Source organism: Charadrius vociferus, unplaced genomic scaffold (assembly GCF_000708025.1).
Source record: "Charadrius vociferus isolate BGI_N301 unplaced genomic scaffold, ASM70802v2 scaffold114, whole genome shotgun sequence".
Lineage (NCBI taxonomy): Eukaryota > Metazoa > Chordata > Aves > Charadriiformes > Charadriidae > Charadrius > Charadrius vociferus.
The window spans coordinates 835,808-848,383 of NW_009647949.1; positions in this window are offsets into that span (position 1 = coordinate 835,808).

The window sequence follows — 12,576 nt, forward strand, 5'->3', positions numbered from 1 at the left end:
TTCCCAAGCTAACACTAACCCTGCCCTGCCTTTGTGAGAGACAGGAGTCCAATACGCCCTGCACGTCATACCTAAGAAAAACAGCAAAAATCACATTGGAGCCTGCTGATGAGTGGATTGAAGGTGCCTTAGCCCTGGGTGAGATACAGGCAGGGCTTCTGTGGAGCCTGAAACCACTCCTGTGCATATAATCCCATCCAGAGCACCAGTTCATACCATACCATTCATCCAAGTCCCACACAAACTGAGGTGAGAGAGAAATCTAAATTCAACACAACAGAAGTTTGTACAAAACACTCAACTTCCATCCTCCTCTTTGTAAAACTCCTGTATTCCTCCTGATTAATAAATAAATTGTAGTTGTGTTATTGAGGCAGAGTTAAGATAACACCTGTCATAACAATCTTTCTGTTTCCTAGTATTGGCTGATTTAATGTTTATGCCAATGCTCTCTTTCAGTTGGTTGCAACACTTAACACTGCTGTAATTCATCATGGGTTAGTATCAGCCTGTTTTAATGCATCCCTAACGTAGAAACATTTTTGATGTTTTCTGCCATATGGTCTCTTTCTGACCCCAGAATTTTCTCTCCTCCATGTCTGTGGGACACAAGGATGTCCTTGCAGGTTTATTCGTTCTACCCATCCAAAACAGGTCCCCACCCCCCAACCTTCCAGTGTTCTGTCTTCGTCTAACAAACGTGTCCAAAATTTCGAAGAGAACTATCAACTCATAGAAGACAACCTTTTTACACTAATAAAAATAAAAGCCTTACTTTCAAACATGTGGAACATTCAGCAGTTTTCACTGCATGCATGGCATGCTCCTACACTGAAAAAGGATCCCGCTACTTATTTACGAACCTATCTAAATTAGCCTTTAAAAGCTTTTTTAAGCATAAGACAACACCTTTCTGAAGGACAGATTACTTAGGTGAGTAAATTAAAAGCACACATAAATGTCTGCAAAACCAAGGCTTTTAAATAATGTAAGGTGCAATGGGTGAGTAACAAGCCGGAGTACAGAGGCCAGGTGCAAATGCTGCTCATAAGCAGCTGTGCTCCAGTTGCACCTCTGTCAGTCAGACTCTGTATGAAAATACGTCATGAATCCAGCTGTTGAAAAACCCCGAAGACTAAAAAAAACCCAACAAAATTAGGGACTTTTTTTTTTTTTAAGTGAAAATTCTACATGAAGTGAATTTCCGTTTTTAAATTTAAATTTAAATTTAAATGGGTTCCTCCTAAGCAGCGGGCTGGCATTGCCCTTTACAACTGGTGTCCATGGGTAGATTTAGAACCAGAACCCTGAGAGGGGTCTGCTGTGACCCGCTCTGCGGTGCTGAGCATGACACTTTTATGACAGCAGGATAAATGGTTCAGAGATATTCTACCTTTGGATCCTGTTTTACTTGCTTAAAATGAAGTTACTATCTGAGCTTGAAGCAAAAGTAGAGACCCGTCTTTCTGAACAAGCTGGACCCCCAAGGAAAAGTAAGCTACAAAGAAAAGCACTATGTTCATGAACTTTGATCATGATTCTTTGGTTTCTAAATCATCTATGCTTACCTGAGTCATCCTTCTTAACAAAAAGGTGGGGATGAACAGAAACCCTCTGCTGATATTGCACGAAAAGTTCAGCCATTATGACACTCTAAAGAAGTAAAAGTTGCCCCAAAGAATCCACATGGCATTTTGGAGGAAGACTTATTTTATTGGTCTTGAGAGCTCACTAGTAATCCGCAGACAGCTAGGCCACAGGAATCAGTTCTCAGGAGGAGAAACTCCCAAACCGACGTGTCCTCTAACACCATTCCTGTAACGCCAAGCCAGGGTCCTGGTCTGACCTAACAGACTCAACCATGATATCAGAAATTGCATAACAGAAATGATCTTTCTTGCAAATCAGTGATAAAGACTTCCCCCCCCAGCTCCCCTCAAGGCTTGCTGTGTGCTCAGTTATTTGACCGAGGATATTTTTTCCTACTCACTTTTTGCTATGGAAACAAATAAACCAGTAGTACTAGTAGCAGCAGCAGTAGCTTGCCATCTGCTGACACATTTTCATCTGACACTGTCCTTTGCACTCCATTTTGTCTTTGCATTTGTATAGAAACATCTAACCATCTAGTTAAATGTCATACTAGACCTAGTACGAGAGTTTCACAAATCTGCCTGTATGCAACACACGAAGTACAGCAACAAGTCCTCCTTTAGCGATGCTTTGGTGCACATACAGTCCATCACATACTCTTGGGATTCTACCACATATTTTCCTGACTGGATAAAGCAAAAGGCCATTGAAGCTGGAGAGCCATCCTTAAGCTGAAGTGCCCTACTGTAAGATCAGAATGATCTTGAGCTACAGCCAAAGTGAAGTGTTCAGAAGATGGGGGGGTGGGGTGGGGAGAGGGCGGGGAGACTGTGGTTTTTGGAGCAGGGGAATATACTCACAATAATACAAAGCAGTAATTCTTAATAGTAGATTTAAAATACACGATCCAAGAGCTGCTGGAAGGACTCACAGACGCATGCCATTCAGTGAAGGAAAACCAAGGAGTGACATTTTAATAGCAGAAAAAAGAAGCAAATTGGCTGTACATAGGGAAAAGCAAGAAATTAAAGACACACTCTACAGCCTTGATGAAAAGGCAGGTGGAGAAGTCTGATCTAAATAGTCTGTATCTGGCTCACGTTGGGCTGATGAGCTCTGTGCAGCTCTGCTGATGTCTCGGAAGGAAGGAGTTCACAGTCTCCCCTGGCAAAAAAAGCTGGAGAACTACTGACGTATTTCTACTATGGCATGGATACAACCTCTGAAACTGAAAAAAACCCCTTAGGAACATATTATAGTGGGATCTTAACACGATAACTAAGTAACTGTTCAGCTGAGGGAATTTTAACAAGACTATAATAAAGCTCTTACTGTTGTTCAGTCCGATCTATTAGAGAATCTTTTCTTCATCCAGCTTCATTTAAGCTTTTTTTCCCTGCCCCTCCACCCCTCTGTCCCCAAGTAAATCCAATCAACTAAGTAGCCATTTAGTTAAAATCCTCTGAGGGTCAGAACCTTCAATTCCTTCAGGACTCTTACAGTCTTATCATCATTTCTTCAATTCTGTTTTTCTAGATCATTGATTTTTTTTTTTTTTTTTTTTCCAGGGCCATTTGAAACTGTTCCTCTGGTAACATTTGTGTAATAGCCCGTTGTGGGGCAAGCATCTCCCAGGTCTGCCACACACAGTTCCACACCAGAGTGTGCCTCTGACAGTCCATTAGAGCCAGCCTCCACTCTGGAGAGTAGTGCATCAATTTTGATTGTTTTATTTAAATTTTTTTCCACCTTTGACACAGAGATTAATGCTGTAATTCTCTGAAGTCTGTTGAATAGCCTGGAGAATGTGCATGGGTCTAGCTGCTATCTTATAGCTGACAGTTGACTCTCACAGTAATGTTGGTCAAACAAATGAAAGTGTGAAACTGGGGGCACTTAGCAGAAATTCACACAGATGTTTCTGGCACTTCACTATATCTTGGATCTGCACAAATATCTGATCTAAAAGATGGGCCGAGGAGGAATTCTCTCAATAGCTATGGCATTTTGCTCAACCAAAAACTGCAAGGAGAAGACATGCACTGCTGGAAACCAACATCAGACCCAGCCAGGGTTTGCAGTAGCTAAGGAGAGACAGAAGGAAAAAGCCAATACCACGTGGATCCTGGAGGCTGCCATGAAAACAATGAGCACCTACGACTGGAAACTGTGACTGCTGATAGCAGGATGTCACAAGAAGTAGTGGCATTGCATGAAGTTGTCAATCGAGATAGGCACTTTTTATACAGAATTAGGTGGTGGTATCTTTCCCACACCCCAGAAGAGCGAGATGCTGTTTTGCTTGAAAAGGTCTTCGGTGAACACCACAGAAGGTGAAACCGCTCAGTTTGAGGCACCGGCAGAATTACCACAGTTAAGACTTCTCACACTCTGGTTTTACTTCAGGGTATCCCTGTCAGTCAGCACAAAACAGTGCAGGACCCCTCAGTAACTGATTATATATTGCCATTTAGTTAGAACTGATGGATTGATTGTAATTGTTGTCTTGTGTTTTCCAACAGTATTACCGTCGTGTTTGGCAGGGAAATAAAAATGGGAGAAAGTGCTGTTAATAGGTCCTGGCACGAGCTAATTGGAACGTGTTATACTTTACCACTTATTACACTGCACTGCTCAGCCTGATTTTCTGGTATGGCACAAAGTACATCTGCCAAGCACCTTGGTTCCAAGTAATTATCCCCTAGCATGAGAACAAGAGTAGCCGCAGCAGAATTTGATAGGCTTTAGGACATTTGTAACTCCAAATAACACTCTCCACTTCGGCTACACTTCTGGAGCAGCATTAAAGGATGAGCTACAGGTTGAACTTTTGTCCTCTCTCTGAAAGTGTGCAAGAGATTGAAAATCATCTAACGTTAACAGAAACGATGGTGTTTTACCATCATAATCTAATTTTCCAGTATTGCTGGGGTTGTGATGGTAGGCAATTGAAATAGTCTGAATGCCAGCCTTTAAAAACCAAATTGCCCTAATGCAGTCCTTAATTTGGGATGTTAATAAAGGTGATTAATTTTCACAAACTCACATGAGGAAAATAGTAGCTGAAAATGCTGTTTTAAAAGCAGGGATGCTGTCATTCTGGCTGCGTGGCCATATACAGATATACTCAGAAGTATTAGGTTGCTGAAATTTACTGCCCATTACTTCTTTCCTGTCTTGAGTATACTGCATTTAAATGCAACAATGAGCTAACATCTGTATATTCCACAAAGGAGAAGGCTGATAAATATTAATGAAATTTGCTCCTCATGTATCTTATGAATTTTTATGTATTCTTTCATCTAGGGGCATCATTGTACAACTTTCACATAAATGATTGCAGAGATCCCATTTCAACCTTGAATTTCCACTTTGCACACAGGCCCCCGCAGAGGGAGAACCAACAGAGCACTCACTCGGCTGACAACTCTGACTATTGAAAAGCCTCTAACCCTCACAGAAGAGGCCTTTTCTCATCTGTTTAAAGAACAGTGGTAAGATGAATTCTCTTCCTAAACAGATTAATTTTAACTCAGCAGCAGTGGAATGAGTCCTTACTAGATTGCCTTCAGATAGACACACCGCCCCCTACACCTAACCATGCAGCTAGCCGACATAAAACCGATGCAATAGATCAACAGTATTAAGCTACATTTCATGGTCTGTAAGAGGAAAGGAAGTAGAAAATCTCTACTGGTAAATAAGACCATCCTTGAATACATCAATATTTCTCAAACGCAAAATGCTTACTCTTTTGCTCCTTTTCTGTATTTTCCCCCATTCCAAATTCATGCTGGAGACTCAGCATTCATAAGCCTTTTCACATGAAAATAGCAAAACCCCCTTTTGATAAATGCAAGACACTCCAGAATAATGTGGCTGTCTGACCTCTGCAGGGAGAAGCTTAAACAAAAAACTAAAGTTAACTCTTTGACCAAATGCAATGTGTATCTTGTGGTTTTTGCTCTAGGCATCCAAGGTTCACTTCCCACAGAACAAAAATTTCATTAGCCAAGAAAATATGGGTTTTTTTTTAAGCTTCTAAGTTCTTATAGTTAATAAAGAGGAAAGAAGGAAAGACGGACTCTCTAAAATACAGAAACTATGTTGTGACATCTTCAGTGTCTTCTGAAGTTACAAAGTGATCTTAGCATTTCATGCATTAAAATACACAATTTTAAAATGACTCTATACAAACATCTATGTAGCCCTCAAGGTGTATTCCATCAAGTATTGTTTGCTGGTTTCAATCTTTCCTTGCCGTAAATTAATCACGACAGTTGAATTCTTTAACCCTAGGGATTCGGAACTTGTTTTGGGATGACACTAAGCACAAAATGCCCCCAACATGCACCACCTCACCCTTCATCTTCAGTGATTCCTTGGGATTCAGCCCTTTCATAGCCAGGTGAACCACATGATGCACATCAGGGAATCATGTTTCTCTATTCTTTGTTCATTTACTTAAAGCTGCATTGTATTTGCTTACATTATTGCTTTGCTATTAACAACATCATTGTTTATACAAAATCAAGCAAAGATCCTGAACAAAATCTGTCAGTTAATCTCAGACGTTAGTTCTTCAAAAATGAACAAAAGACACTATCACAGTCCTTGTACAGATATTGTAGTAATAAAAAAGAATTTGCATGAATTTTCAGCAACGGCATCGTCATAAAGGCTGAAGTCTTCCATACTGAGAAGATGACCTTTTTTTTTTCCTTTTTAATACTGTATTGGCTGTAGAGTTGACATTGTCACCTCTCAAAAAAAAGGCAAAAAAGTAATACATTGATATGTGGTTGCATGACTTCCAGTAATGGTTGGATGGTATATTGGGAAAGCAAAAGGCCTAAGAGGTCACCTATACTTCCACGCACAAGATGCAGGCAAACCCAGGACTGCTCTCACCTGTAATAGAGGTGGGGTATTTCTTTTTCTTCTTCCATTAACTTGCTCTCCAGGGTAACTCAGAACGGAGAGGTTACCGTCAGACAGCTATTGTCTTTTTCCTACTTATCACTGATGCATGCTGCTGAACTCAACCTCTAAATATTCCTCAGTTGCCATAGAAGCTGTGGGAAGAACAATATTACCTCAATACGCTTAAGGGACCTGATAACCAAAGGCCCTAATAATGGAATTCCTATCTGCTTTGAATGATAGAGCAAGTCAGATTGAGAGAAAATACCAAAATGCCTTATCTGCCCACATTTCCCAATACAGATTCTTTGGTTAAAACCGCATCCAGATTTTCACTGAAAACATGATTTTGCCTGAAGGCCTCCAAAATGTTTCCATTTGGTTTTATTTATTCAGGTATCTATTTGTTTTAAAAAGCTTTAGATTCCCAATTACTTTGGTACTGCGAGACCATAGGAGATTTTTGGTAAGCTGATTGACCAGCTGGAAAAGGCATTTTAGAGATGAGTTTGACTTTGAAAAGGAAACTCATTTCAAAGTTGAAAGGCCAGAAACTTTATACAGCCTTCAGGAGGGCTGAGAAATTATCACCGCAGACCCAATCCTACTAGCAACGATAGCGATGTCAGATAGCGTGCAGCCTGCACAATAGACAGCATGTTCAGAAGCTGAATACAAAAGAACTGCATTTTTGCATGACCAATGTGTAACAGCTGATTTATCCATACTTACAGTATGGACAGTTCTGTTAGGAACATATTTGTGGTTTATAATGAAGAGAAAATAGATTTCTTAATATAGAAAACATACTGCCCAGTTCTTTCCTTATGCTGCTACATATTCATGAGAAAGCAATATCTGCACTACCATATCAGAGTAAAATTTGTATTAGAAAGAAAAATCAAATCTACAGCATCTAAACTATTCAGTGTAACCTTAGAATATTAAATCTTAGATAAAAATGGATGATAGTATTTTTTACCACCTTATGGTACAACACAGGTCTCGCTACTAAGATCATTAAAAGGTTAAACACCACCCTTCACCCCAGTCTGGGAAAAGTGAAGCCAATGTAATTTTATTTTAAAAGATTGCTTGTGTTTGACACCATTATACAAGTTAAACAGTCTTTCAGGCATGCATTCATATTGAAATTCTACATAGGATTTAGCCTTGGAAACTGTGCCCAGTTCCTGCCGGTTCAGAATCTGTGGGAAGTCAGACAAAAATTAATATTCCCACAGTGTGCCCCTACATTGTCTAATCCAAGATGACTACTAAACTAAAATCCTAGTAAATTAAATAATGTCGGCATTATAAAACATATAATTTATATCCATTTGAACTTATGATACCCTTTTGATTAATCATTCCTGATATATTGTACATCAATAATTAAATGTCTTCCAGAAATGTCAATGCTTATCAGAAAATGACTAAGTTGGGAACACATTAGCCTTATAATTTACCTAATATTTATCTTTAATGCCTGAATTTATGATCCTATTTCTTACTAAGATTAGTTGTGAATTAAATGTTTAAAACTTAGATCATGAACCTGCATAAAAAAAAAAAAAAAAGGTGTATGATGCTCTGAAGATCATCTGAGGTATGTTTCAAAGGATTATGGAATAAGCTACAAAGAATTACAGGAATAACTGGAATAGGTAAATAAAAAATAACAGCATTAGAAAGAAGTCTCAAGAATATTCTCACAGCAACATCATTTATTCAGTTGTCTGAATACAACCAGGGTGAATAATCATTCTTGTCTTTCAACTGGAATGTATCAGGCTAGTCATGAAGGAAAATATGTTTATAAATTCTCAGTTAGGTCTTGTCCTGCTTTGAAAACACAAAAATTCACTTTTTATTTTAAGATGAATTTCTACTTCTTTTGAACAGCCACTATGCAGAATTGATTTTTAAAAGAACTAGCCTTGCAGAAAGATTAATAAAGGGATTTGGCATTTATAGTACTAATACGAAGAATCTACAATTACATTAGATGGAACAGAAATACTTTAAGGCATCCTGGGGTTGGGAAGGAACTTTCCCTTAGAGCAACTTATTCCATAATTGTCAACTGTGGGAGTTTTAGCACTTTTCTCCAAGATCTAATACTTTCCACTGCTGGAGACAGAAACACTGGGACAGATATATAATTGTGCAGATCCAATTTGGAAATACATTTTTTGTCTATCCACTAAGTTTTTTGCAAGAATTGCTCATACTTATTTTGAGGAGTCAGACCAAATAGCAACAGCACTGCTGAGAAAGTTGTAGGCATAGCTGCGTCCTGGCCACTGCCATTATTTGGAGCCACTTTTTCAGCCAAGTCTTCATAAAACAGTTCAATTCAACTAGGTGTTTAAAACAAATAGCACCAGTCACAACTGCTGTGCACCATTTACACACAGAGCAGATGAAGCTTTAAAAATACTTAGAAGTGTTACGTTTCGTAGGGAGAACACACAAACTAGCTACATAGAAAAGTATTTTTAAAAAACTGTGAGAGAAGAGATACTAATAGTATATGCTTGAGGGAGAGTATCTCTGAGAATATAAATAAGTTCCTACTTGTTTATTTCTCAGGTGTATTTTTTGGTTATATTAATCACTTGGAAGCAGACACAAATTCTGCCACAGACAATATACTTTCCGAATATTCTTTTTTCTTCCCTGTCTCTCAACCTGCTAATGAACCTCCACTGCAGTCAGTATTTTTTTGCTGTTGTTGCTGCTGCTGAAATTCTAGGGGGTATTCATCAGAAAATGTCAGGACAGGCAGAGATGTAGCTAATGAAAATGGAAGTTATTATTGTCTTGTCTGTACTCTCCTTGTCATAAAAAAAAAAAAAAAAAGATAGTGAAAGCATCCCTATTTTGTAAAAGGAACCCAAGACATTAAAACCACTTGAGAAATAAATACAGATATAAACACTGCACCTTCTAGCCCTGGGGATTAAATATTTTGATGCTTGCTGGGAGCACACTGACATTTTCTCAATTCTGTGCCTGAAGTACTGCAGGCACTGAACCACCTTTATTAAAAAAAAAAAAATAATCACACAGCATTGCTGCCTTCCACAGCGCTGGTGAAGGCCCAAGAGACTGCAGAACTGGGGCTCGTTTTCAAGAGATCCATGCAAAGAAATCTGAGTAAGATGTAGAGTGAAGGAATAGGCTTCAGGAAGGATTACTAAAAACTCCCATGTTTAATTAAGGTAGTAAGCTTAACATAAGGCTTTATAGAGTCATAGAATAGTTTGGGTTGGAGGGAACCTTTAAAGGTCATCTAGTCCAACCCCCCTGCAATGGGCAGGGACATCTCCAACTAAATCAGGTTGCTCAGAGCCCCGTCCAATCTGACCCTGAATGTTTCCAGGGATGGGGCATCAACTACCTCTCTGGGCAACCTGTCCCAGTGTCTCACCAGCCTCATTGGAAAAAAATTCTTCCTCTATCTAGTCTTAATCTTCTCTTTTTTTTTTTAGTTTGAAACCATTACCCCTTGTCCTGTTGCAACACGCTCTGATAAAAAGTCTGTCCCCATCTTTCTTATAAGCCCCCTTTAAGTACTGGAAGTCTGCTATAAGGTCTCCCCGGAGCCTTCTCTTCTGCAGGCTGAACAAGCCCAACTCTCTCAGCCTGTCTTCAGAGCAGAGGTGCTCCAGCCCTCTCATCATCTTCATGGCCCTCCTCTGGACCTGCTCCAACAGGTCCGTGTATTTTCTGTGCTGAGGGCCCCACAGCTGGACGCAGTACTCCAGGTGGGGTCTCACCAGAGTAGAGGGGCAGAATCACTTCCCTCCACCTGCTAGCCCCACATAGGTATCTACCTTTATGTTACTACGAGGGCAGTCCAGTGCTAACACTACAATCCTAACAGTAGCATAGACCTGTTTATCAAGTAGGAACTGTGACAGGTCAGAAAAAGCGATGGGGATGGCCAGAGATTAGAAATGCTCATGTTCCTCTATTCTGCTTTGTCCTTTAAGACAGCAGTTTCAAAGCCCAGGAAAATAAAGTAAATGGTCTCACATTTTATATTGCTATTTCTGCACTCAGATACCAGTCAGGATCTTCACATCACTGTCCCCGATATACAGTGGCACTGTGTCTAGCAGAAGGAGAAGCTGCTGGAGAGTCTAGAAATACAGCAAAAGGCATTATTTCATAGTATAAAGAATGCATGTAATAGAATTAAAGAGATAGGTGGAGGGTGTATTTTCAAAAGACTTGCATGTGAAACAGGTAACATCCCCCCAGATAACATCCTTCAACTGGAAGAGGAGGGCTTATATTCCCTCTCTTCACCATTTGAATTCCACCTCTGCAAGGGGAGAGATTTTGTCCTACTTACTGCAGTCACATATTACTCGGTTTGCTCACCTATCAAAGAGTTTGGTTTGGCAAAGAAAAACCTGATCAGCCTGAGACACCAAAAGTATGAGATAGATGAAACTACTTCTCTGACCTTATCTAACCCCGTCATACAGGGAAGTCTTGGGGCTTTATATTAAACAGCAAGGCACTCTCTCTGCCCTGATAAGGACAAAATACTCACATGAAAGAGGGCTCTTTATGAAAAGGACTGACAAGATAGAGGAATGGAAGAATAAGTGGGATTAAAAGCAGTTTATCAGCCATGCAGAGCTTTTCAACAAATGCCTGAATTAATGTTTAAAGGATAAAGGAAAAGTTTTTGTAGAGGCAAGGAAAAACTCATCAACTTTCACAATTAAATGCCATGCAACTTGGAAGTTGCAGACAATTGCCCAAATATTTTACAAACTGAGCAAAGATGAAAGCATCTGGTGTGGAGATAAAACACAGTATTATGAGATTAATACAAACCTGTAAAATACACAGCTCCCTTCCCTCCATAATGCAGGTGGCAGATTCACAACCTAAAGAATTACTTGCTGCTGACCAATTTATGGCCATTGGTTTGGCACAGCCAGGCGAGAGATCAGGTACAACCCAAAGACCTGCACAAAGGTGGGAATAAAGTGCATACCCACAAGAGAGGTAAGCTGAATCCATGCCCCCACCATGACACTGACTGTCCACTGCCAAGGAGATGCCCATGACAATGCTTCCAGCATTTTGAAAAGCTGAACACCTCTTGGGGTTTGCTGTATATGTGACTAATCTTTTGCTGTGCCAAGACTCCTAAAAAAAAAAAAAATAAAAAAAAGTGATGCCAGTCTGAGCCCCGTCTGACTCTCAGTCGACCCATCAAGATCATGTGGCTTACCCTGAGCAGTGCAATGAAAGTAGCATACCTCGTCCCTGATTTGGAGTGCTCAAAACTGATGAGAAGCACTTTAAACCTAAGAAACAAAATACTAAGCGAGTACTTCACACTGAATTGCAAAGTGTTAACAGTTCAGAAAGACTGCACATGTACACGCTATGGGATTCTGCAGGCACCTGCTCAGGAAGGGATCTTTCAAATGTGTACACTCCTCTCCTAACTTTATGTACACAGCAATATACAGTCCCAAGGCAGCCCAATTCCTTTCTTCTCTTCTAAAAAAAGGAAGTCACTAACAGGTTGGATACAATCTGACATTTGAAAGCTTGGCATTTCTCCTTGAAGTTTCAAGGTAAAGAAAAAGCCGGAGTGTTGTTTTAAGTTATGCTATTTAGCTGTCTCTTGTTTTAAGGGAACTAAGCTGCAGGGGCTGTATTGTAACTTGTTTGTGCAATTTCTTATTTGGCAGAAGCATAATTTTTTTTTCCAACATATATTATTTTATATTTATCAGCAAAAGGATTTTAGCACACCCTACCCCTGCAGAGCAAAAAACCCCTAGATTCAACACTGCCCCTTCACTCTTCTGTTCCTTTTAAACCAACTATCATTCATTGTCCTCAGGGTGCTCATTAATTCTGAAGTTTAAAAGATATCCATCAGCAGTATCATAAATTCATAGATAGCTACAACAGGAACGTCTCTCTCTCTTTGCGTGACTTTTTCTTTTATAGTTTAACATCTGTGATTAACTCACATTTTTGTATCTTGTAGCATTTTTTTATGCAAATGGCAGA